At 40.2% G+C, this 25,488-nt stretch overlaps 1 long non-coding RNA gene across 1 annotated transcript in view; it reads right to left on the reverse strand.

Annotated features, from left to right (window-relative positions):
* Positions 1 to 25,488, reverse strand: part of LOC129532785 (uncharacterized) — a 125,441-nt gene that overhangs the window by 22,730 nt on the left and 77,223 nt on the right. The window contains exons 10-13 of the long non-coding RNA XR_010132857.1: positions 8,823 to 8,911; positions 3,412 to 3,520; positions 2,405 to 2,724; positions 1,070 to 1,186 (exon numbers count right to left, since the gene is read on the reverse strand). This is a non-coding gene — a long non-coding RNA (uncharacterized lncRNA). The remainder of the gene's footprint in view (positions 1 to 1,069; positions 1,187 to 2,404; positions 2,725 to 3,411; positions 3,521 to 8,822; positions 8,912 to 25,488) is intronic.

The following is a 25,488-nucleotide window of genomic DNA, read 5'->3' on the forward strand; positions in this document are numbered from 1 at the left end:
AAGTGAACAAGGGGTTATCATCATAGATTCTATAGATATTAAAAGAAAAATTAAAGAATATTGTGAACAACTTAATGCTGACAAATATGACAATTAGATTCAGTGTCCAGGACAGTGAAACCAGCTGCTGAAAAGAGGGATGTTTATGGAGGACTCTAAGAGACATCACCAAGGTTTCCCATAATAATGTGTTTATACAGGAGTCCCTTCAGGAGACCCTCTAATTTGGGCACATTGTGCTGAAGATTATTAGCCTTACAGTTTTTTGATGGTGGCTCAGAAAAATCAGGAAAAAATGAGATACATGCAAAATTCAAATTATATAGGTGCTTCTTCTCTTTCTGAGAATTAAATGCAACTGCGAGAGTCCCTTCATTCTGAGTGGGATGATCAATGGCAATCCATCTGTAAAGTATAATCAATCAACTTCTAGATAATGTATTTGGATCACTGTGCAAAGTTCTGGTAAAATATACAAAAAGATCTGACTACCATGGAACTTAGAATATCCATGGAAAATTTTATTCATTATGTTTATTTTGCAACAATAATAATAGAGCCTACTCACTGTATTCAAAAGAAAAAGTTTTCAAAAGTTTGAAAGTGATACTCAAAACTTTATTTATTTATTTATTTATTTATTGAGACAGAGTCTCACTTTGTCGCCCAGGCTGGAGTGCAGTGGTGTGATCTCAGCTCACTGCAACCTCTGCCTCCCGGGTTCAAGCAATTCTCCTGCCTCAGCCTCCCAAGTAATTGAGATTACAGGCACCCGCCAACATGTCCAGCTAATTTTTGTATTTTTATTAGAGACGGGGTTTCACCATGTTGTCCAGGCTTGTCTTGAACTCCTGACCTCAGGTGATCTGCCCGCTTCGGCCTCCTAAAGTGCTGGGATTACAAGGGCGAGCCACTGCACCCAGCCTGATACTCAAAATTTTATAGATATTTGCCCACCCAGTCAAAAAGAAGCCCTATGCAGTTGATATCATTAACTTCATTTTAAAGGCCAGAAAAATGAGGCAGTATGCCCAAAGTCACAATCATGATTCAAGCTGGGTCCACCTACTGTCAAAGTGCACATGGTAGCCAAGTGGTTAAGAATATGGAGTCTGAAACCAAGCAGACCATCACTTCCAGACCTCCAAACTCCCCACCACTTCTGTCTGAGCCTCATTTTCTTCACCTGTAAATGGAAATAAGAACAATTACCCTTCAGATTCAGAAGGGAATTTAGACAAGAGACATGTTGATAAAACATGGTAACACTTTAACTAGAGTTTTGTCTTGGTTTGTGTTCCCTAGAAATAGACCCTGAGGTAAAGATTCAAACACAAGTAGTTTATTTGGGAAGTAGTCCCCAAAATATAAGAGAGTGAGGAATGAGATAGGAATTGGAAGGAAGCCAATAAATGGTATGTTATCAAACAAGTCATCACTCGACCACTGGAGCACACTCCTGCTGGGAAACCACAGGAGACAGCGTAAAATATGCCTAGAGCTACCCCAACTGAGAGGTGGGAGTATTCATCCACCAGCTCCCTGTCCATCACTGGTTGAGAACAGCTTCTGAGAGCATTAGCTTGTTGCTGTTGGCTTGCTCTTGGCCAAGCATGTTCCCACAACCAGAGAAAAAAAAAAAAAAACCTTCAGGCATAGATTTGGAGACATTCACGGTAAGGAACTTTCTGTGTATAAAGGTGGGTGCTGAGAGTTATGGCCAGGGTACCAATAGCAGCTGCTACAACACTGAGACAAGAACTGGGTTCTCAGACAAAGAAGCAAAGAAAAGAGATTTACTTTTTTTTTAACTTCATTAGGAGCCCAGAATGTCTAGATAAACCCCAAGTCTATTTCATTTTGAACCAATGTTTCCTTGTTGAATATTTCCAAGCATGATTCCATTTCCTGGACTCCAGAGTGAAATGATCTGGTGAAGAAAGGCTATCCATTAGTCTCCACCTCCAGGTCAATCTAAGGATTCTTGGCTTGAGGTGGTGAGGCAACCAGTGCTCAAATCCGCAGTGTACCCAAAACTACCCCTGGCATCATTGCACATCCACCCAAGCCTCAGCTTCCTTACCTAAGAATGAGGCCTGCACACCATCTCCCTCTATGTAAACACAAAGCTTTTCCTAAGCCCCCACTATGTGCCCCACTCCACGATAGGAATTGAAAGATAAATAAGACAATGTTCTCGTTTTAAAAGACTTTCCTGCCTAGAAGACAAATAAGTAAGCCAACAATGACCATACAAAGAAAATAGTGCTATAACAAAGGCAATCACATAAGGCTAAAAGAGCTACAACAACAACAACAAAAAGTAATCAATTAATGTGCGGGAGAGAAAGAGCACGTCTGAAGGAGGTGACACAAAGTCGATCTTTGTGGTGGCCTTACACACCTATTACAGAGGCTGCAGCAGCTGTTGCTCTGAGCTCCATTCTAGCACTCACACCAAGGTCATGTCTCCACAAGCTGCTCCATTCCCATAACTCAAAAGAGCAGGGATACTAAGGCAGGCCCATTCCAGGAAGCCAACGCTGGCTCAGGGATGATGCCTTTGCTTAACCTTTCTTAAACTGTGAGACAGGCCAGATACTCCCACTATCCAATGTTCTCTCCTTGTCTCCTTCACTCTGGATCAGAGTTGCATTGCAGTCTGATGACTCTTTCAGTCCTTTCCAGCTTCCTCCAAATTTCATTTCACACAGGCATTTCCCCCTAAAGAAAAAATATATATATTTGAATGTTTAATCTTGCCTTGGCATTTTTTGGATGATCTAGACTAACTGTCTTGAAGGATTAGTAGCAGTTAGATAGGCAAAGAAGGCCAGAAAATTCACATTAACCAGGAGAAATGGTGTGAGCAAAGGCAAGGAGGAAGGGAAAGCTATCCCTGTTCAGTGTAAGCAAGGACAACAAGTGGATAGAGTTTAGGACACTAGGGTGGGAAGTAAGAGGGTATGAGTGGGAAATTAGTTTTTGAGCTAAATGATTTTTGCCATTAAAATGAATGGCACAAACAGCAATTGCTTTTGCACCAACCTAATATATTAGAAGGAAAAGGGCTAGAACCAGATCATCCAAAACCTGTTAGGAAATTTGAATCTTTTCCATATGACTCTGAGGAGACTTTAGGGAGTTTTAGGGAAAGAGAACAAAATCAGGTCCTCATTGCCTAGGCCACAGGAGCAAATGGATCAGAGGACATCGGAACCAGGGACTGGGAGGTCAGATAGAAGACACTGCAGTAACTCTAGTGAGCTATCATGAGAACCTGACCCTGGGAGAGCAAAGCTGACAAAGAAGAGAGAAAAGACCCAAGTGATATTTACAAGGTAAAATTACTAGAACTTGGACACCACTGAGTATGAAGAATGGATGAAAGTGAGGAATTGGGGAAAATACCTGGGTTTCTGTTGCATGGAAGCAGACGACTTCACTGGAAATGAACTGGCAGAGAGAGACCCACACTGCTCTTCACTATGTTCCATAACATTCACAACTCACAGTTCTTCTGAAATTTAAAAATCACAACTAAGTTGGCATTTCCCAAAGGCACACCCCCAAATCCTCAAAAGCCACTGAGACCATCTCATGCAACACACATTGCTAGAAATGTGGTTTGCCAGTTCAACAATTTGGCCAACCAGTAATGGAATGAAGAATGCATGTGGTGGTGTCTGCAGTGCCTGGGGGAAATGGAGGTGGAGAGCCCAGTTGAGACATGCCTTACTCATAGAAAGAGGCCAAGGCTAGAGATGAAGAGTAAGGAATCATCAGCACACAGGTAGAAATCTAAGCCACAAGGCTTTAATAGCTCACCCGGAAAGAAAAGAACAGAAATCCTGTGTATGTTTCCTACGGCTGCTGTAGCAAATCAACTCAATCTTGGTGGTTAAAACAACACATATTTATTATCATAACAAAGCTCTGGAGGTCAGAAGTCAGAAATGAGCTTTATGGGACCAAAATAAAGGCAACAGCAGAGCTGCATTCCTTTTCAAGGCTCTAGGGGAGAATCTGTCCCTTGCCTATTCCAGCATCTGGAGACTGTGCCTGCATTGCTCAGCTCATGGTCTCCTCCCAGCAATGGCTTCACTCCAACTTCTTTTGTCGTCGTATTTTCTTCTCTGACTCTCCTGCCTCTCTCACACACAACTTAAAGGCTCCTGTGATTACATCTGGCTCACTCAGATAATCCAGAAATATCCCCCCATCTCAAGATACTTAATCATATCCACAAAGCCCTCTTGCCATGTAAGGTAACATATTCACAGGTTTTGGGGATCAGGACATGGATATCTTTGGGTGACCATCATTGTGCCTCTGGCAGCTAGGGACTAAGCCCTGGAGAACATGACTATTTATGGAACAGGCAAGCCTTGGAACAAGATAAAGAACTACCAAGACAGGAATGAATTCCAGACAGTCAGTTACCAGTGACATTTTCAATTTCAAGGGTATCTTAGCTCCAGTTAAAATCACTGCATTGAGAAGTGAGGTTTGGCTTTTTTCCCCTCCCTTCCTATCTGTGATCTACATCACCAACTCAAGAGTAAAAAGCTATTTTGGGGTGGAAAAAAAGCACAGGGATATGCATAAAGAAGCATTGCAAGAATCATAATTATCATTCTGAAGTTACTCCTCCTCCGAGAAAAATAGGCATCTTCCCAAGGCCTCCTCTCCCTCACTGAAATGCTGTGGCCCCATGAGGTTGTTCTTGATCGTGGGATAAATCTGGGTCCTGTGTGGACTCCTAGAAGCCCTTGAAGCTCCCTAGCTCAGTTCCTACCATTGAGAGGTCTCCTCTCCATTTCTAACTGATAACTTTAAGGCTTGATGGCAAACACAGTCAAGCTAGGATGTCACACTCTTCCCCTGACTCATGGTTGAACTCAGCAGCCTCTCCCTGACAGTTCAATCAGAAAATGGCTGGCTTCAGACATTTGCAAAGGATGGGATAATTTATTGAATTTTCTCCTCCTCAGCTTCAAGCAGGGAGTCTGGCCCTGGAAATTTCCTTGCCTTAATAATTTTCTATCATCTGTGGCAGGGCAAACAGTGAGATGAGGCCAGAGTTCACAGAGTGCGTCTTAGGTCAAATTCTCCAGAACAAAATCGTGACACAAGAATTCACTTGCGAGTGATTTATTAAGAAAGTGTTCCCAGGAGAAACTGATAATGGAATAGGGAAATCAAGAAAAGGGAGAAGTAAAGGCTAAATAGGGTACAATATCAAGCAAACTTGCAGTTTTAGACTGATCCTATTACTTCTCAGAATTTGCCCTGCCAAAAGAAAGGAAGCCAGGCTTTTAAATGCCCTCCACTAGTCAGTGACTGGCTGAGAGTAACCTTGACAGGATGTATACTCCTGGCCCCTGACAGCTCTCTGTACATATTCCTTGAACACAAAACAGTGCCTGGCACAGAAGACCAGGAAATATTTGTTGAATAAAATAATTAATACTATTATGATTACTGTCATTGTCTTTTTATTGTTGTAACATTAAATAATATATATAGTAGAAGTGCAAATATGAACATGTGCATTGCAGGTCTGCACAGGGCATCATCTCAACTAAATGGTTTGTTTTGTCAAAATAAATGAAGCGGATACTGCCACTCTAAAACCATCACCAATAGTTTTACTGCCATTTCTCTGCAGCTAAACACAAATGTGACAATGAAAGGAAAGGACACAAAACTGGGCATCTTTCACTGGAATTTGCCTGAGAAAGAAGAAAATGACAAGAGGTAGAGGGAGAAGAGAGGACTAAGAGGCCCTGTAAAAATATGTGGTTGAGGCCAGGTGCTGTGGTTCACACCTGTAATTCCAGTACTTTTGGAGGCCGAGGCGGGTGGATCACCTGAGGTCAGGAGTTCAAGACCAGCCTGGCCAACATGGTGAAACCTCGTCTCTACTAAAAATACAAAATTAGCCAGGCATGGTGGCATGCGACTGCAGTCCCAGCTACTTGGGAGGCTGAGGCAGGAGGAACCCAGGAGGCTGAGGTTGCAGTGAGCCAAGATCGTGCTACGGCACTCCAGCCTGGGTGACAGAGCAAGGCTCCATCTCAAAAAAAAAAAAAAAAAAAAAATCAAACATGGCCGATTTGCCAATTTACACCTGAGGCTCCATTATTGCCCATCAATTGCCTTGGCAATAGAGTCCAGCTCTGAAATTAGACAAACCTGAGTTCAAAAGATCCTCCAGCATTTATTATTGGGTGGCCTCAGATGAGTGGCTTAACTTCTCTAGGCCTCAGTTTTTTTCATTTGTAAAATGAAAGTAATAATAATAACCTTCTCCTAGGGTGATTCTGAGGAATGAATGAGTTAGTGAATGACCAAATGCATTTACCATGCCTCACAGAGAGTACTCAATTATTATTGTTATTATTTTTGTTGTTGTTGTTTGGCCTTTAGTCCCTCGGGTCTTTTCCTCTGTCCAGTTCTCTTATCCACTCACTCAATTAATATTTATTGAGTGCTGACACAATGTCATGTGTATCAGAGTAGGCTCAGGAAATACAGTAGAAAATAAGACAAGTATTTAACAGACTAACACAGTTAACATTGGTAATAATTAAACATTTGTTGAACATTTACTCTAGCCAGCTTCTATTCCAAATGCTTTATATACATTGTCCCATTTAATATTCTCACAGCACCTCCATGAAGTTGACCATTTTGTCATCCTTGTTAGACAACCCAAGATTAGATAGATTAAGCTACTTGTACAAGGTCACGCAGCCAAGTGGTATAGTGAGGTAGACCTCTGTTTAATCGTAATTAAGCAGACTCCTCTGTTTAATCACAAGGGGTTATGATGCCCCCACTGCCAGGGCTCTGCCAGAACTTTAGGTTGATCTCCAATATGTGACGCAAAGTTGTCAACCAGTCTCTAAGCCTAAGGCTCTGGAACAATACTCAGCACTCAACAAATTGGGGAATATAACAAATTTTTCTACTAAACCAAAGCCGTGACAGATCTAATTGAATGCTGGAAGCAGTATGATTGCTTGTGATTTGCCCAGGATGAATGGCTCTGCTTGTCTTCATTTCAAAAGGCATCGCTTCCTGCCTGTGACACAGCCCTGGAGAATACATATTCTTTCCCCAGAAAATCAGCAAAAACTAATTTCCAAAATATTTCCAACATTCCTCCAACCCACAAGCCCAGCTAAATGAAATTAAATTTCACCTTTCCTGAAGGTGAGTCTGTTTTTAATTTTGAGCGATAGACTGATGTTTAATTTCAAATCCCCAAACATTGAGGCTATTGATCTTGGTAAGTATAAAGATTAATATTTCTGAAGAGGATAGATGGAAGAAAATATCCAGGCAATTACAAGTAACATCCATTAAAGAAACATAATAAATATTTAACAAATTGAAGGAACTGCTAATATAGGAGAAGGTGAGAAGAGTTGGAAGATCAGCATGTGGGGTGGGGTAGGGGGAGAGAGAAAGAGAGTAAGAGAGAGAGAATTTACTACTTACAAAATTCTACTTCCTCAATTCTTACATTTATTAGGCCAGAGGACCGGTTCAGCCCTCTTCCCAGAGTTTGCACCTCTCTTTCCAGCCCCCTCTATTAAAACCTAGAAATTCAGGCATGTGATGAAAAGTAAAGATAGAACACCTTACATTTGCAGTGGGAAACGTGGCACTGGGAGCTGGAAATGTATCAGCAAGATGGATGAATTACATCCTAGAATAATCTAAGGAACAAGAAGTTAGACTTGATGTTTACACCCTCTGAAATACACAGTGATACTTAACTAGAGGCAGGCCTTTGAATAATTTTTAAATTTTTTTATATTGAGAGAAAAATATTTCCTGCTTACAGCTTCTGCCTAGGTTCTGGCATAAACCAATTCTGTGTTAAAAGAAGAAAAAGGCACTGTATCATAGGGAGGTTATAAGAATTAAATGAGTGATTCATAAAGGAGTGCCTGGCACCTAGTAAGTGCTGTGTATTAGTTTAAGATTGGTTTGAAACTTAAATAGAAGATTGGCCCATAGAGAATTACATTTTAATAAGATCACTCGAGAATCAGGGTGGGTGGAGGATGGACTGGAAGGATGAAACTGAAGGTGGGAAGATGTGTTGGAGGGCTGTTACAGGAATCCAGGAGAGAGATGATGGTGGCCTGAACCAGCTGGCTGCACCGGGGATAGAAAGAAATAAGGAAATTCTGTTTAATTCAGGAGATAGAACCCACAGGTCATGACAGTGGTTGACTATGAGTGTACAAGTAAACGGAGAAGTCCTGGGTGACATCCAGGTTGTTTAAGCAAATTGCAGCACTAAGAAGGGAAATGTGAAACCAGAGTGGACTGGCATAAAGTTCAGTCTTTATGCCCCACTCCTTCTATTTTTCATGCTACACAGTCACCAGGTGGTTTCACATCAAAGGTTTGGAGTGTGGACTCTTTAATCTGAAGGCTTAGTGTCTAATCATGACTCTTCCATATACTAGTTCTGTTTCCTTGGGTAAATTATTAAGCCTCTCTGTGCCTCAGTTTTCTCATCAGTAAAATGGAACAATAATAGTAATCTAACTTATGGAAGCATAATTAATTCCTTACGTAAGGCACATAGCATGGAATCTGGCATATTGAAATACTCTCTATACATTTTACTCCTTGGTATCACTACATGACTATTGATTACAAAATCAGTATGCATAATGAGCATCTGAATTACTCTCCTTTGAATGGATTCAGCTGGTCTGAACCTTTTTCAAATTATTGGTCCCCAGTACTACAAGGGCAAAAACAGACATTTCAGGTGAGCATACTATTCACACCTCAGGGTCTTCTCTATTTCCTCTTGCTGGAACATTCTTCCTTCTATCTTCGCCTTTCACATCACAATTGAAAGTTTACTTCAAAACTCCTAGAAGAAAACATAGGTGAACAACTCAATGACATTGGTTTTGGCAATGATTTTTTGGATATGACACCAAAAACACATGTAACAAAAGTAAAAGTAAATAAGTGTGACTAGTACATCAAACTAAAAAGTTTCTGCACAAAAAAGGAAACAGTCAACCAAATGGGAAGACAGCTCATAAAAAGGAGAAAATATTTGCAAATCATATATCTGATAAAGGGTTAATATCCAAAATATATAAGGAACTCAAACAACTTAGTAACAAGAAAACAAATAACCTGGTTGAAATATGGGCAAAGAACTTGAATAGATTTTTTTTCCAAAGAAGACATACAAGTGGCCAACAAGTATATGAAAATGTGCTCAACATCACCAATCATCAGGGAAATACAAGATAAAATCATAATGCAGTATCATGTCACACCAGATAGGATAGCTATTATCAAAAAGTCAAAAGAGGCCAGGCCCAGTGGCTCATGCCTATAATCCCAGCACTTTGGGAGGCCAAGGCAGGAGGGTCACTTGAGCCCAGGAATTCAAATCCAGCCTGGGCAATATGACAAGATCCTGTCTCTAATAAAAATTAGTCAGGCATGGTGGCACACACCTGTGGTCCCAGTTACTCAGGAGGCTGAGTTGGGAGGATTGCCTGAGCCTGGAAGGTCAAGGCTACAGTGAGCCGTGTTCATGCCACTGCACTCCTGGGTGACAGGGTGAAAGCCTGTCTCAAAAAAAAAAAAAAAAAGTGAAAAGATAAGTGTTGACAAGGATATGAAAAAAAAGGGGGATCCTTTTACATTGTTGGTGGGAATGTAATTGGTAAAGCCATTATGGAAAACAATATGGAAATTCCCCCCAAAATTAAAAATATGGCTACCATATGATCCAGCAATCCCACTTTTTTGAGTATATATCCAAAGAAAATGAAATTATTATCTCAAAGAGATACCTGCCCTGTCATGTTCATTACAGTTTTTTTTTTTTTTCTGAAACAAGATCTCACATTGTCACCCAGGTTGGAGTGCAGTGGCTCAATTTAGACTCACATATTCAAGCGATTTTCCTGCCTCACCCCACCAAGTAGCTGGAACTACAGGCATGTGCCATTATGCCTGCTTATTTTTGTATTTTTTTGTAGAGATGGGGTTTCGCCAGGTTGCCCAAACTGGTCTCAAACTTCTGACCTCAAGCAATCTGCCTGCCTTGGCCTCCCAAAGGGCTGGGATTACAGGCATGAGCCACCACACTTGGCATCATGTTCATTACAGCCTTATTCACAATACCAAAATATGGAAACAACCTAAGTGTCCACCAGTGGATGAATAAAGAAAACATTGTACACTATACAATGAAATGTTATTCCATCTTCAGAAAGAAGAAAATCCTGCCTTTTGTGACAACGTGGGTAACCCAGATGACATTATCCTAATTGAAATAAGCCGGACACGGAAAGACAAATACTGCATGATGTCACTTATAAACGGAACCTGAAAATACTCAAACTCATAGAAACAGAGCATAAGGGTACTTACCAGGGGTTGGTGGAGTGGGAGAAGAGGAGAGATATTTGTCAAAGGCAATTGGAAATTGCCAAGTTACATTGGTAATTGTAAGATGAATAAGTTCTGAAGACTTAATGTAAAACGTGATGACTATAGTTAATAATAAGGTATACTTGAAATTTGATAAGACAAGCTGGGAGCAGTGGCTCACACCTATAATCCCAGCACTTTGGGAGGCCAAGGCGGGTGGCTAACTTGAGGTCAGGAGTTCAAGACCAGCCTGGCCAACGAGGTGAAACCTCATCTCTACTAAAAATACAAAAACTTAGCTGGGAGTGGTGGTGTGCACCTGTAATCTCAGCTACTCAGGAGGCTGAGGCAGGAGAATAGCTTGAACTCAGGAGGCGGAAGTTGTAGTGAGTCAAGATCATGCCACTGTACTCCAGCCTGGGCGACAGAGCAAGTCTCTGTATCAAAAAAAAAAAAAAAAAAAGAAAAAAAGAAATCTTCTAAGACAGTAAATTTTAAGTAGTCTCATCACCAAAAGAAGGGGGTAATATGTTAATATGTGAGGTGATGGATGTGTTAAATAGTTTGATTGTGGTCATGATTTCACAAAGTTTATGTATGTCAAGACATCACATTGTAGTCTTTAAATGTATAAAAAGTGTGTTTGTCAATTATACCTCAACAAAGTTAAAAAAAAATTTAAAAGGTTACCTCCCCAGGGAAGCTCACCCTGAAACACTCTAGCCTTACACTAGATGAGGAGCGTGTGCTCGGATACTCTTATAGTATAGTACCATGGTGTTTTTCTTTGTATCATTGTCACAAACCTAATGTCGATCTCCTCAAACCAGACTCTAAGCCCCATAAGGACGGGAAGCATTTTATGATCTTATCCCCAGTGCCCAGGCTAGGGCTTAGCACACAATCAATATAGTTGACTCTTGAACAACACAAGTTTGAACTGTGAGAGTCCACTTATACGTAGATTTATTTCAACCAGAGATGCAAAATACAGTATTTGGGGGATGTGAAACTCCAGTATCCAGAGGGCTTTTTGTATGTGCAGTTTCTACAGGGCTGACTGCAGGACTTGAGTATGTGCACACTTTGGTATATGAAGGGCTCTTGCGATGAATCCTTACTAGCTGTGTGATTTCAGGCAAGCAGGTTCACCTGTCTAAGCCTCAATGTATTTATCTGTAGAATGAGGACAATTATATAATGATGCATTCTACTCTGTAGAGTTGTCATAAATGTTAAGTGAGAACAGATGTGCAGAGTTCTATGCACAAGGCCTAGAACAGCTAAGTGCTCCAAATGCGTGATCTACTACTAATATTATTATGACTGTTTTTGCATTTGATTCCAGGTTATACCCTCAGTAAGAAGAACTCATCCTCCACCCTCCTGTATTTACAGAACAAGGCTCCCTTGCTTTTCACTAGCCTATTCACCAGTTCTTTTAAGCACCATATACTAACAAATTTCTAGAACTATATTAGCAAGAAGAAAAACTTTCCCGGATTCTCATATTATCCTCAGGTCGGGGAAAAAGCCAAAGTAGAAAAGGAGGATTATTGCCACTGGGAATGTTATATAATTTTTCATGCAATTAGACCATCCTCCCCAACTTTGTTCCAAAAGTTCCATTAATCAAATTCTGATTTTTTTTATCACAAGCATAAAAGCAAAGAAGGGTGAAGAAATCTCTCTCTGACAAATGAGGAGGAGACTGGTTCTCTCAACTTACAAGAGTAAACAATGGCTCTATTCCCAGGTCATTTTTCACAGAGGTTATTGATGCTCTCTCCAGATCTTTCTGTTTCTGGCCTATACCATCCCCCAGCTTCTGCAGTTATTGGATGCTGATTGCTCATACCTGTGTCTGTCTCCAGATGCTGATGGGTTGCCTAGTGCAAACATATCTGGAAGTTTTGACCTCCACTCCCAAGGATAGTGTGTGGCCAATGGCTGACTAGGTGGAGATATAAAAGCCAGGCCCTGAGAACCTAGGCAGAACAACCTCTGTAGTGCAACTTACACTCAAAAGCATATCCTGAAATCAGGCTGGACATTGCCAAAAAAAAAAAATAATAATCTATGCACCTATGGGGGGGCTGTTTTCCCACCCAAATCTCATCTTAAATTTTAGCTCCCATAATCCCCATGTGTCAGGGGAGGGACCTAGCGGGAGGTAATTGCATCATAGGGGTGGATTTTTCCTGTGCTGTTTCCTGATAGTGAATAAGTCTCACTAGACCTGATGGTTTTATAAAAGGCAGCTCTGCTGCACACGTTATCTTGCCTGCTGCCTTGTAAGATGTGACTTTGCTTCTCCTTTGCGTTCCACCATGATTGTGAGGCCTCCCCCGCCATATGGAACTGTGAGTCCACTAAACCTCTTTTTCTTTATAAATTACCCAGTCTCAGATATTTTTCATAGAACTGTGAAAATTGACTAATACACTTACCCTTCGTTCCCTCCCTTACGGATCCCACCTGAGGCACCACTGTAATAAACCTCTTGCACAAGAATCCACATCTTAGACTCTGCTTTTAAGGAGCCCAAATTAAGATACTGGACTCTAATTAAACCAGCTATTAATAGGCTTAATGTGACGATTGTAAAAGAGGCTAATATTAGCTCATGAGGATAATGTAAAAAGTATTTTAAAAGGAGATATTTAAAATAGTAAATCAGATCATCATTACTCCTTAATTTTCCATCACCATATAGTTTGAAAAATCCTTTTACATATACTGAAAGGAGGTTAATATTGTCATTCTCCTTTTTGAGGTGGATAAACTGAGGCTCAAAGAGGTTAAACTCATCATATTCAAATACATCTTAAACATTTGGTGACTATTGCTTGAATTAATTGTTTAAGCCCTGTGCCAGATATTGTAAGTTGACTTATTCAACACCCACCCCAACCATCTTCCCTTCCTCTGCTCTAGAGGCTAGAAAGTACAATGTATGCTTGCATGCTTTCCCAGTCTTCTCAGCATCTCATGGTGTCCATGTGATATATCTCTGGTCAATGAAACGAAAACTCCTAGTTAGGGCTTTTCTCCCAAAATAAACAGCAAAGTCTCAAAATGAAGTGCACTTCTCCTTCTTCCTGCCTGCCCAAACATGACACAAGGCCAGAAGTGGAACAAGTATCTGGAAAGGGTAAGGAGGATGAAGAATAAATCTAGATGTGGGAGACGATGGAGCAGAACAAGACAGAGAGCCTGGAACACTGAAAACACCATGGATCTGGTACACAAGCTGTAGACGGCCTGCCTCCTGTGACCAGCAGCCAAACGTAAATATGAACTGAGACAAATCTTGATATCGGTTTAGGGAAACTTAAAAATGCTGCACATGCACATGGCTGGAATAGAAGTTCAAGTGTTATTTTAAAAGCTAGAAAGGGAATGTATGAAAAAAGCCAACATACTAGCAAAATTACTCAGCTTGCTAAAGGGAATGTCATGGACAATCATGAAAAAACGTTCTTGTTTTCCAGTGATGTATTGCCTAACTCCAACTCTCCATAAAATGAAATGTCTTTGCACAAGTGGATGCAAATGCTTTCTTTCCTTCTTAAAATAGTCCAAATATTATTTTACATATATTGATCAATAAATAGCAGCCGTATATAATAGGTTCTATTATTACCTCCTCTTTGTAGATGACAGAACCAAGGCTGTGAGACTATGCTGTCTGGTATGATACCCACTACCCATATGGGGCTATTTTTAATTTTAATCTAAATTAATTAAAATTAAATCATATTTAAAATTTAGTTTCTCAGTCACGCTAGCCACATTTTAAACACATGTGGCTAGTGACTGTCACATTGACCAACACAGCTTTAGAGTATTTTCATCATCACGAAAACTTTCACTGGACAGGTTGCTCTAATTGGCAAAGTAATGTGTGTAAGATTCTATGACTATTAAAAATTTGAGCTTATCCCAACTTCTACCTCATAGAACAAACAAGCTCACTTTAGGACAGTGTTTTGTGTCCTGCTTGTTGTTGTAACAAATCATCACAACTCTAATGGCTTACAATCATACAAATTTACTGCGTTGTAGCTCTGGAGGTCAGGCATCTGAAATGGGACTCGGCTAAAATTAAGGTGTTGGCAGAGCCATGTTCCTCCTGGGGGTTCTAGGAGATAATCTGTTTTTTTGCCTTTTCCATCTTCGAAAAGTCCCTAATACCTTGGCTAGCAGCCCCATTTTCCATATTCAAAGTCACCAACCATGAGCTGCATCTTCCCCACGCTGCTCTCTCTCTGGTTCTCCCTCTTCTGCCTCCCTCTTCCATTCATAAGAACATGTGATTACAGTTTACGGTGTCCCCACCCAGATAATCCAGGATAATATGTCCATCTCAAGGTCCACTAATTAGTGATCTTAATTCTATCTGCAAACTCAATTCTCCTTTGCCTTGTCACCAAACATGTTCACAAGTTCCAGGGATTAGGACATGGACATCTTTGGAGGTCATTTTCTGCCTCCCACAAGCAGCATTCCCTCCGTGACCTGACCCCATCTGTTTTTCAGCCTTTTTTTTCCCTTGAATTCTTTTTTATATTCCTTGTGCTCCAGCCAAACAAAAATGTTCACTGTCCCCCAGCAATACCATTCAATCCAACAAACACAATTAAAACATCTTCTATGCTCTTCAACCCTAGAGAAACAAAATAGATTTAGAGCAGGTCCCTCTCTAGAGAACCTCTTCTCCAGGCCCTTGTTTCTTAGATGTTCCGTTTTCCACAAACAGCATTTTAAGCCCCACCCATAGCCCAACTTAAGTACATCTTAATCTTTTAATTCTAATCCTAAAAATTCTGTTCAAATAGCAACAAATCCACCAGACAATGTCTGAGATCACTGCAGAATCAGATGGTGCTCAATGGTGGAGCATTTGGCTGCAGCTCCAGAGATGTTTCCAGCCACATCGAGGTGTCCCGTTTCGTGACTCTGGGAGACAGGATATGAACAGGCTATGGCATATGAATAGAAACATGGACTCTAGAGTCAGAAGGCCTGTGTTTGAATCCCATAAGAAATGACTTTACCTTTTAATAATGGAATCTCTTTCTCCTCCTCTCTGTTGTGTGTATGTGTGGAGAGAAGAGTGGGGGCTAAGAAGGGTCCATGTGACTATTAAGATACTTACTTCATTTCAACTTGTTTATTTGATTTGTTTATTGCAACTCTTCTATTTAGATGAAATGGACCTTGCTAATATTCTTTATCCTTACATTTACCTATGTCCTTCTCAGGATGTTTGTTGAGTGCCTGGGTAGAGCATCCAGAAAGGGTCTATGAACACACAATGTCACAACAATGCCAAGGACTTTATGATAGTGATAAATGAACTTCAACACAAAAGAAATGTAAGACCCTACCAATGAGGACAGATGGAAAATAAAATCACATTTTCCAGGGTGATTTATCTAAAGTCGTTTATGAGAAGACATTTCAGGGCAGACAGGCCACATCAGAGGAGCATATCTCTCAGGGTAAGTCAACCACCAAGGAGGGAAAGATTGTTTTTATACAGCATGGCCCCTAAATGCAAGACAATACTTAATCTGTTATTAAACTGAAAAATAAGAAACTTATTCAACACTAGAAGGGGAAAAATCACTTTTTAGCTTTTTGGGCTTACTGAGAGAGACTACAGTGTACATGATGCTTTTTTTTTTTTGGCACTTTATTGATAATTTAAAGGATTTTCAAGGGTAATTTTGATGCTACACAATTTTTGCCATATGTGCTGACTTTAAACACTAACTCCCACATAAGATATGACGCTACCCTTATGTCTTTTAGCACTTCAGGCCTCAAAAGTCATTCATATTATATTAGTTTCTTCAAAGGCTCTCTGATTCTATAGAAATCGGCCCCACTAAATCCTAGTATTCATGTTTGCTTTTAAACAACTCACACTTTGGTTTAATGCAGAGGAGCTGTTTCCAGTCCTATTTTGACTGCTTTTACCATCCTGGGCCCAGGCCCTAAAGAGCTTAGGGTCAGATGGGCTTTGAAGTTTAATTATTAAAGCAGCAATTATACAACTGAGAAGAATGAAATTGAAAATGAATCCAGCAGCTGATAGTGGGGTGAGTTTGAGGGGAGTCAGGGGAACTGTAAGGACTAAAAGCCACAGACACAACCAAACAGAGGTTTGCATAAGCAAATGAAAACAAATACAATGCACTTTACAAAATTACGGAATGGAACTTTCTCTTTATTATTTCCACCATCTTATCAAAAAAGTGGATGTAATTCTAAAACATTGCCTGGTCATTGGGAGATAGAGAATGGAGCTGGAAGGAAGGAGACCTCTGATTCAGACCTAATCTTTCAGCTCAGGCTCTGGGGAACTTGGCAAATGACTTCATTTTCCTGTCAAAAAGAGAAGAGTGTTTTTTCACAGTGTGTTTCATGTAACACCCGTTGTGAAAAGTATTATGTATGTAAAATTGTCTATAGTCAAATAAATTTGGCCTTGCACGTTTGTCTTGCCATATTCCCATCTTAGAAATTCACGATGTCCATTAGCATATTAAAGACTCTGAGAAGTCCTGCAGCAAATTAAGCACTTTGCTTAAATTCAGTATTTCCAAATATCATTGAGCATAGATATCTTTTTTGGTGAGACATCATTTAAAGTGTGTTTCAGGGAACACTCTTTGAGCAACCTGAACAACTTCATATAAACTCTGTGAGGGTAAAGGTCATGTCTGTTTGTTCACAGAGTGCCTGGTACAGAGTAAAATGAGGGGCTGGCAAACTACGGTCTGGAGGCCAGATCTAGCTCATGAGTTCGGTATGGTTTTTACATGTTTAATATTTGGGAAAAAAATAGAAAACACAAGATTTTATGACACAAAGAATATAAAATTCAAATTCCAGTGTCCACCCATAAACGTTTAATACACCACGCCCATTTGTTTATGTACCTTTTATAACTGCTTTCCAAATGGCAATGGCAGAGTTGTGTAATTGCAACACAATGACAGTAATGGCCCCACAAAGCCTGAAATTTTTACTATCTGGCCGTTTATAGACAAAGTTTGCAGATCCCTAGAGTAGACACTCAACTAAATTGTGCAGGTGAATAAATATCTTTAAAATTCACTATTCTTGCCACTTTCCATGCCAAGCTGCCTCATTTTCTGGGGAGAAGATCGAGGTTATAACTGGTCCAGATCGAGGCCTTCCTTTGTTTAATTGGTCTTGTCTTCTTTTTTCTGGTCTCTGCTGTAGTTCATCTAAGCAATTACTTGAGGTGAGCAAATGTTTGAAATCCAGGTCTTCTCTTCACACCTCACATGTTCCCTAGTTTGCTTCATGAGAGTCTTTCTCAGATATTAATTATAAACACGCAATGTCAGGAAGGAGAGAAAAAAGGAATTAAGGCTTGTGTTGTTTTGACTGGGATGTCAGAGTTCCCACCATTTCTGTTTGGAAGGGATGAACATAGCAAGAAGAGGAAAGGTGGGGCAGAGCACTTTGGATTTCTTTTTAAGATTCTGATGTAAAGCATGCAAATCAGCCCCCTAAGAAAAGACCTGAAACACAGATTCTCATTACCACAACCCAAGCTGAAGAAGCAGCACAGGGAACTGGAGTCAGAAAGAAAGAACATGGTCAGAACCCTGGCCTCTGCCACTTAGTTTTCATGTAACCTTAGGCAAAAAACTTAACTCTTTTACTTAGAAAATGGGCCTCCCCAGCATCAGCCTGATACCAAAACCTGGCAGAGACATAACGAAAAAAGAAAACTTCAGGGTAATATCCTTTATGAACATTGATGCAAAAATCCTCAATAAAATACTGGCAAACCAAATCCAGCAGCACATCAAAAAGCTTATCCAAGACAATCTAGTTGGCTTCATCCCATGGTTGTAAGGCTGGTTCCACATATGCAAACCATAAATGTGATTCATCACATAAACAGAACTAAAGACAAAAACCACATGATTATCTCAATAGATGCAGAAAAGGCCTTTGATAAAATTCAACATCCCTTCATGTTAAAAAAGACTCTCAATAAACTATGTATTGAAGGAACACAACTCAAAATGATAAGAGCCATATATGACAGAACCACAGTCAGTATCATACTGAATGGGCAAAAGCTGGAAGCATTTCCTTTGAAAACAAGCACAAGGCAAGAATGCCCTCTTTCACTAATCGCATTCAACATAGTATTGGAAGTTCTGGCCAGGGGAATCAGGCAAGAGGAAGAAATAAAGGGTATTGGTATTCACATAAGAAGAGAGGAAGTCAAATTATCTTTGTTTGCAGATGCCATGATCCTATATGTAGAAAACCTCATCATCTCAGCCCAAAATCTTCTTAAGCTGATAAACAACTTCAGCAAAGTCCCAGGATACAAAATCAATGTGCAAAAATGGCTAGCATTCCTATATACCAACAACAGGCAAGCAAAGAGCCAAATCATGAATGAACTCCCATTCACAATTGCTGCAAAAAGAATAAAATACCTAGGAATACAGCTAACAAGGGAAGTGAAGGACCTCTTCAAGGGGAACTACAAACCACTGCTCAAAGAAATCAGAGAGAAAACAAACAAATTGAAAAACATTCCATGCTCATGGACAGGAAGAATCAGTATCGTGAGAATGGCCATATTACCCAAAGTAATTTATAGATTCAATGCTATTCCTATTAAACTACCCTTGAGGTTCTTCACAGAATTAGGAAAAAAAAATGTAATTCACATGGAACCAAAAAAGAGCCCAAATAGCCAAGATAATCCTAAGTAAAAAGAACAAAGCTGGAAGCATCATGCTACCCAACTTCAAACTATACTACAAGGCTATGGTAACCAAAACAGCATGGTACAGGTACAAGAACAGACACATAGACCAACGGAACAGAATGTAAAACTCAGAAATAAGACTGCGTACCTGTAAACATCTGATCTTCGACAAACCTGACAAAAACAACCAATGGGGAAAGGATTCCTTATTTAATAAATGGTACTCGGAGAACTGGCTAGTCCTATGCAGAAAATTGAAACTGGGCCATTTCCTTACACCATATACAAAAATTAACTCAAGATAGATTAAAGACTTATATGTAAAACCCAAAACTATAGAAACCCTAGAAGAAAATCTAAGCAATACCATTCAGAACATAGGCATGGGCAAAGATTTCATGATGAAAATGCCAAAAGCAATTGCAACAAAAGCAAAAATTGACATGGAATCTAATTAAACTAAAGAGGTTCTGCACAGCAAAAGAAACTATTATTAGAATGAACAAACAACCGACAGAATGGGAAGAAAGTTTTGTAATCTATCCATCTGACAAAGGTCTAATATCCAGAATCTACAAGGAACTCAAGCAAATTTACAAGAAAAAACAAACTATCCTATTAAAAAGTGGGCAAAGGACATGAACAGCCACATCTCAAAAGAAGACATACATGCGGCCAACAAACATATGAAAAAAAGCTCAACATCACTGATCATTAGAGAAATGGAAATCAAAACCATAATGATATAACATCTCATGCCTGTCAGAAGGGCTATTATTAAAAAGTCAAAAAACAACAGATGCTGGTGAGATTGTGGAGAAAAAGGAATGCTTTTACACTGTTGATGGGAGTTTAAATTAGTTCAACCACTTTGGAAGACAGTGTGGTGATTCCTCAAACACCTAGAGGCAGAAATACCATTTGACCCAGCAATCCATTACTAGGTATATATCCAAAGGAATATAAATCACTCTATTATAAACATACATGCACACATGTGTTTATTGCAGCACTATTCACAATAGCAAAAACATGGAGTCAACCTAAATGCCCATCAATGATATACTGGATAAAGAAAATTGTGGTACATATACACTATGAAATTCTATGCAGCCATGAAAACAAATGAAATCATGTCTTTTGGAGGGACATGGATGGAGTTGGAAGCCATTATCCTTGGCAAACAAACACAGGAACAGAAAACCAAACGCTGCGTGTTCTCACTTACAAGTGGGAGTTGAATGATGAGAACACATGGACACATGGAGGAAAACAACACACACTGGGGCCTGTCAGGGGTTGAGGGGTTATGAGAGAGCACCAAGAAGAATAGCTAAGGGATCCTGGGCTTAATATCTAGGTGATGGGATGATCTGTGCAGCAAACCACGACGGCACACGTTTACCTATGTAACAAGCCTGCACATCCTGCACATGTACCCCAGAACTTAAAGTAAAAGTTGAAAAAAATTTTTCTAAAATAGATGCTTTCAACAGGCAAAATAAATAAATAAATAAATAAAAGAAATGTAAGTCATTAGACTATATAACAGGGATAAAAAGTTAAAACTCATGTACTATATGAAATAAGTCTAAGCTAATATTGACAATAACTAACACAGTTGTACACTAATTTTAGTAGTGGGTTTCTAGGCAATCAAAATTTTAAAACTTAATGAGAGGCTGAACTTTCATTAATGGAAAAATGGATACATACAAGTTCCTCCATAGGTGGGCTTCCTCCTTAGAACACTAACTCTTAATTGAGAGGTATTACATGAATCCTGTATACAGGCAAAGACTAATTATCTGTTTCTCATAGTGTGAAGAAGTTGGCTGGTTTGTATAGAAGAAATAAAGTACTTAAAAATATAAAAAATAAAAAAAAGAAGGAAAATGGGCCTCCCCCAGCCCTCTCCATGTCTTCCCTTTCCCTGCTGTACTCAGCCACCCCAGCCCTCCTTCTCTTCCTCAAACTTACCGACTCATATTTGCTATTGTTTTTGTCAGGAAGGTCCCTCCCCTCCTACCCTTAGCTTTCTCTTTACCTGGCTCACTCTCTCATCTTTGAGGAGCCCCTGGGAGGAGGTCCCATGCTTCTCCTGACTACCTCCACTGCACCCTGTACTTCACAGCACTTAGCACCGTTGGAACCAAGCACTTGGATGCCTATGTTGTATTCCTTGTGTCTCCCCTTTAGACCAGCAGTGCCCGATAGAACTGTCATGTGAGCCATAAATGTAATTTTAAATGTCCTCATGGTCACATTTTTTTAAAAATGAAAGGAAGCTGATGAAATTTATTTTAATCATATACTTTATTTAACCCAATATCTAAAATGTTACCAATTCAATGTGTCATCAATATTAAAAAACTATTAAAGGTATATTTTACATTTTTTTCACACTAAGTTTTAAAGATCCAGTGTGTATTTTACACTTTACAGCGCAATAAAATTTGGATCAACCCCATTTCAAGGCTCGGTACTGTCACGCAGCCAATGGCTTCGTAATGGACAGCCCAGCTGTGGACACTTAACTCCCTGAAGACACACAGCACATCTATCTTACTGCTGAGTCTCCAGCACCAGACTGTTTTGCTCAGAGAAAGAGCCAGATAAGTACTCGCTTTGGGGTGGTTTGGTTTTTTTTTTCGCTTTTTTGAAGAATATTTGTACTGAGGAAGAAATGGAGGTACAGAGAGAGGAAGTGATTGGCCCAAGGTCACAGGAATAATTAATGCTAAAGCAATTCTAGCTCCCAGCTGCCAACTGTGAAAAGGAACTGTATCGCCCCTGTGCCTCATGGAAACTCTTTGCAACAATCTCACAGGTCAATCTGCCATTCTTGACGCAAACAGGCTCTCAAAGGTCAGCCCAAAGCACATTTATTAAAAGCTTTACCTTGAAAGACAGGAAAAGTTTGGTTTTATGAGAAAAGTTGTCATTCTATTACCTTGTAAATCCTATCAATTGATAGGTATTATGTAATAGCATTAACAGGCTCTGTGCTGACTACTGCGGATGCTGTTTTGAAGCTCCTGTACAGCTATTATATTATCAGTTGTGATTTCCTTCAGGATTCAGGATTCTAGGCAGAGCTAAGTGAGTCAGCATTAGCCCTCCCTCCCCAGGATTGCGAGGGTGTGAGGAGCGGTGTTGGGTGTGTGGGTGCTGGTGAGGCAGCCAGAAATGTGGTCAGCATACTTCACATTCCTAGCCTTGATTTACCCCCTCTGAAAATCAGAGTGGGGTTAGTCATAAGAAAAATCTCCCTCCTTCAGAAGGTTTCATTGTAAATGAAGGGACAGCAATCACCCCCCATCAAAAAAGAATGTAGAGATGCAAAAAATATAGGCTCAGCCTAAACTTGTAAGTAGAACAAAGAGAGTTGCAAAACAATATCACAATATGATCCTATTTTCATCATAAAATGCATATTTCATATATTTATATTAAAGGAAAGTAATTCAGAAGATTGTTTTTCAAAATATAAATTATATTTATCATTAGATGGTACAATTATGCATGATTTTTAATTTTTCTGCTGTTAGTTCACTCATAGTTTTGAATTTTCTTCAGTAGGTATGTATTACTTGTACAGAAAAGTAATGATTGAATATTTAAATAAGCCTGTGCACACATACGTACACTCATATGATCCCAAACATTCCAACAGTCTTTAAGTGCTAATTATTTTGGGAAGTGCCCATGAAACCCATTATTTCTTTAGCTTTTCAGTAAATGACTTTGGCCCTTTCAAGCTCACATAGTCCCAAGGACAGAAAACCTGCTGCCCTCAGTGCTATCAACAGCATGAGGAATGTAGCCTCCTGCAGTGTGTAAACAGAAACTGCCACCCACCTGCAAGCCACTGGGGGTGAGGGGGCCTTCCCCAGGATGGAGATATGGGAGTCGGAGAGCTAGCCTGAGATTTGGCACAGCTGCCAGGAGCCTTGTTAGAAATTCAACATCCTTAACTAGGAAACAGGGTTTGGGGTAGGTTGCCAAAGAAGGTGTTAAACAGGTAATCGACCTTCTTCTGTTTTGGTGATGATTAATTCAAGTAGCCATTTCCCACTTTCTTGAGATGAGAGTTCAGATCAGGATCTAAGCCTGCCAAGTAGCATTTCAAAACATTCTAAGGGTTTCCAGGTGCAGTGGCTCACGCCTGTAATCCCAGCACTTTGGGAGGCTGAGGTGGGCAGATCATCTGAGGTCGGGAGTTCAAGACCAGCCTGACCAACATGGAGAAACCTTGTCTCTACTAAAAATACAGAATTAGCCGGGCATGGTGGCACATGCCAGTAATCCCAGCTACTCGGGAGGCTGAGGCAGGAGAATTGCTTGAACTCGGGAGGCGGGGGTTGCTGTAAGCCAAGATGGCGCCATTGCACTCCAGCCTGGGTAACAAGAGAGAAACTCCGTCTCAAAAAAAGAAACAAACAAACAAATATTCTAAGGGTTTAGATTACTTTACCAGGAGGCTGCTACTCCAGGCAGAACTCTTAGACCAGTGGTTATCAACCAGGTAGACTTTGCTTTTCAAGAGACTTTCAGCAATGCCTGAAGACAATTTTGGTTGTCACAACTGGTGGGAAGTGGGTGCTACTGGCAGCTGGTGGGTAGAGTCCAGGGATGCTGCTAAGCCTCCTACAAGGCACAGGACAGCCCACTACAACAAATAATTATTCAGGCCAATGTTAATAGTGCCAAGGTTGAGAAACTGTATATTCGACAATGAAAGAAATTCTTCGATGCTTTGAAAGAAGGCCTACTTTTTTTTTGCTAAAGTGAGCCATATCACTGGTATCTGGCTGTATTCCCATTGGCCAACAGGCCAAAAGGAATTCTCTGAATGTTCTTAGTATCTTGTATCAGTGTATCACCTATCAGTGAACCCTCGCCTTAGGACAGGCACGCAAAGTGAGCTTCCTTCTGCAAGCCAGCTCCAATCTGTTGGTAGTGACTTCTAGGATTGGTTCTCTGGAAGCAGATCTTGAGATGGTGTTTGAGGTAGGAGATGTTTATTAGGGATCAATGGTTGCAAAGGGAGAAGTTTTGGCAGAGGCAGAAGACAAACGCAATTCAAGTCTGACAAAACCGCGGCCAACCTGGAGAAGAGCTCTGGAGCCGGTACTGGTATTTCCCATTAGAAGGAACAGCTGGGTCTTTATAAACCCCCTCACCTAGCAGCCACCTGGCTCAGTCACTAGGTGAATGCTGTTCCAGGAGAGGCATGACTTTCAGTCAGGGAGTGCACTGTAGCTGAGGCTAAACTTAAAGTTGCTGACATCTGGAATGGCTGCTAACCACACTCCCTACAGCTGGACATCAAGGCCTTCCTTGAAAGGGAATCTGGATTTCACACCTTCACATATATACCACAGGGTGCATCCATACTCAGCAAACAGGCATGCTACAGCCCATTAGCAATGCCTGCCATGGTCCATGTGCAGAACAGCAGCATCTGTGCTAGGTATTTGGCAACCCTACATTAGAAACAGGGGCCAATGAGTAAGACCTATAATTGCAATATCATGGTGGTACCTGAAAATCAACTGGGTCTGGAAGAAAACCAAAAAGCAGGTATGCCAATGAGAAATGGAACCTGCCTGCCATCTAGTTAACTGTCTATCTATTGGGCTGGATTGAAAATGGAAGGGTTCCTTTGGTTTCTCATGATAAATTGCTTACCCTTCCTTTGTTTATTCCATGTCACTTATTACACACCCACTATGTGAAGAATTTGGCTTTCATCCAATTCATTAAATTTGTGCCCTCAGCCCCATGGGCTTCTTCAGTCTCTGCAGCCCTAACTAGAAAAGCCTAGTATTATAATAAGTGGCCTTTAAGAGTCGACCTAACCTTCTCTGCTAAGCATCCACACTAGCTTTGACTTTGGAAGGTAAGTAAGAAGAGGGTTTTGCCATACTTACATTATTTTTGTGGATTAGATTAAAATGGTCCAAAACTGTTGAGAAAGAGAGAATTATTTCCTTTTCTAGTAGGCAATCATTTGAAGATGCAGTGTATTGTGTGAGGAGCTAGACAGCTCACACAGCTAATAACAAGAATAGTACTAGTGACTTGGGTTACTATAATAAATATAATTAATGACTTTTCAAACACTATCGGTTAGAAGTTATGCTAATCATTTTAAATAAATTGATTACTGTGTTCCATGTTGATTTTTTAATTAAAATAATAAGAGGGATTTTTTTTAAAAAAGTTAAATTGATAGTCTTTATCCACAAGCATTACCTGCA

Source organism: Gorilla gorilla, chromosome 2 (genome assembly GCF_029281585.2).
Source record: "Gorilla gorilla gorilla isolate KB3781 chromosome 2, NHGRI_mGorGor1-v2.1_pri, whole genome shotgun sequence".
Taxonomy (NCBI): Eukaryota; Metazoa; Chordata; class Mammalia; order Primates; family Hominidae; genus Gorilla; species Gorilla gorilla.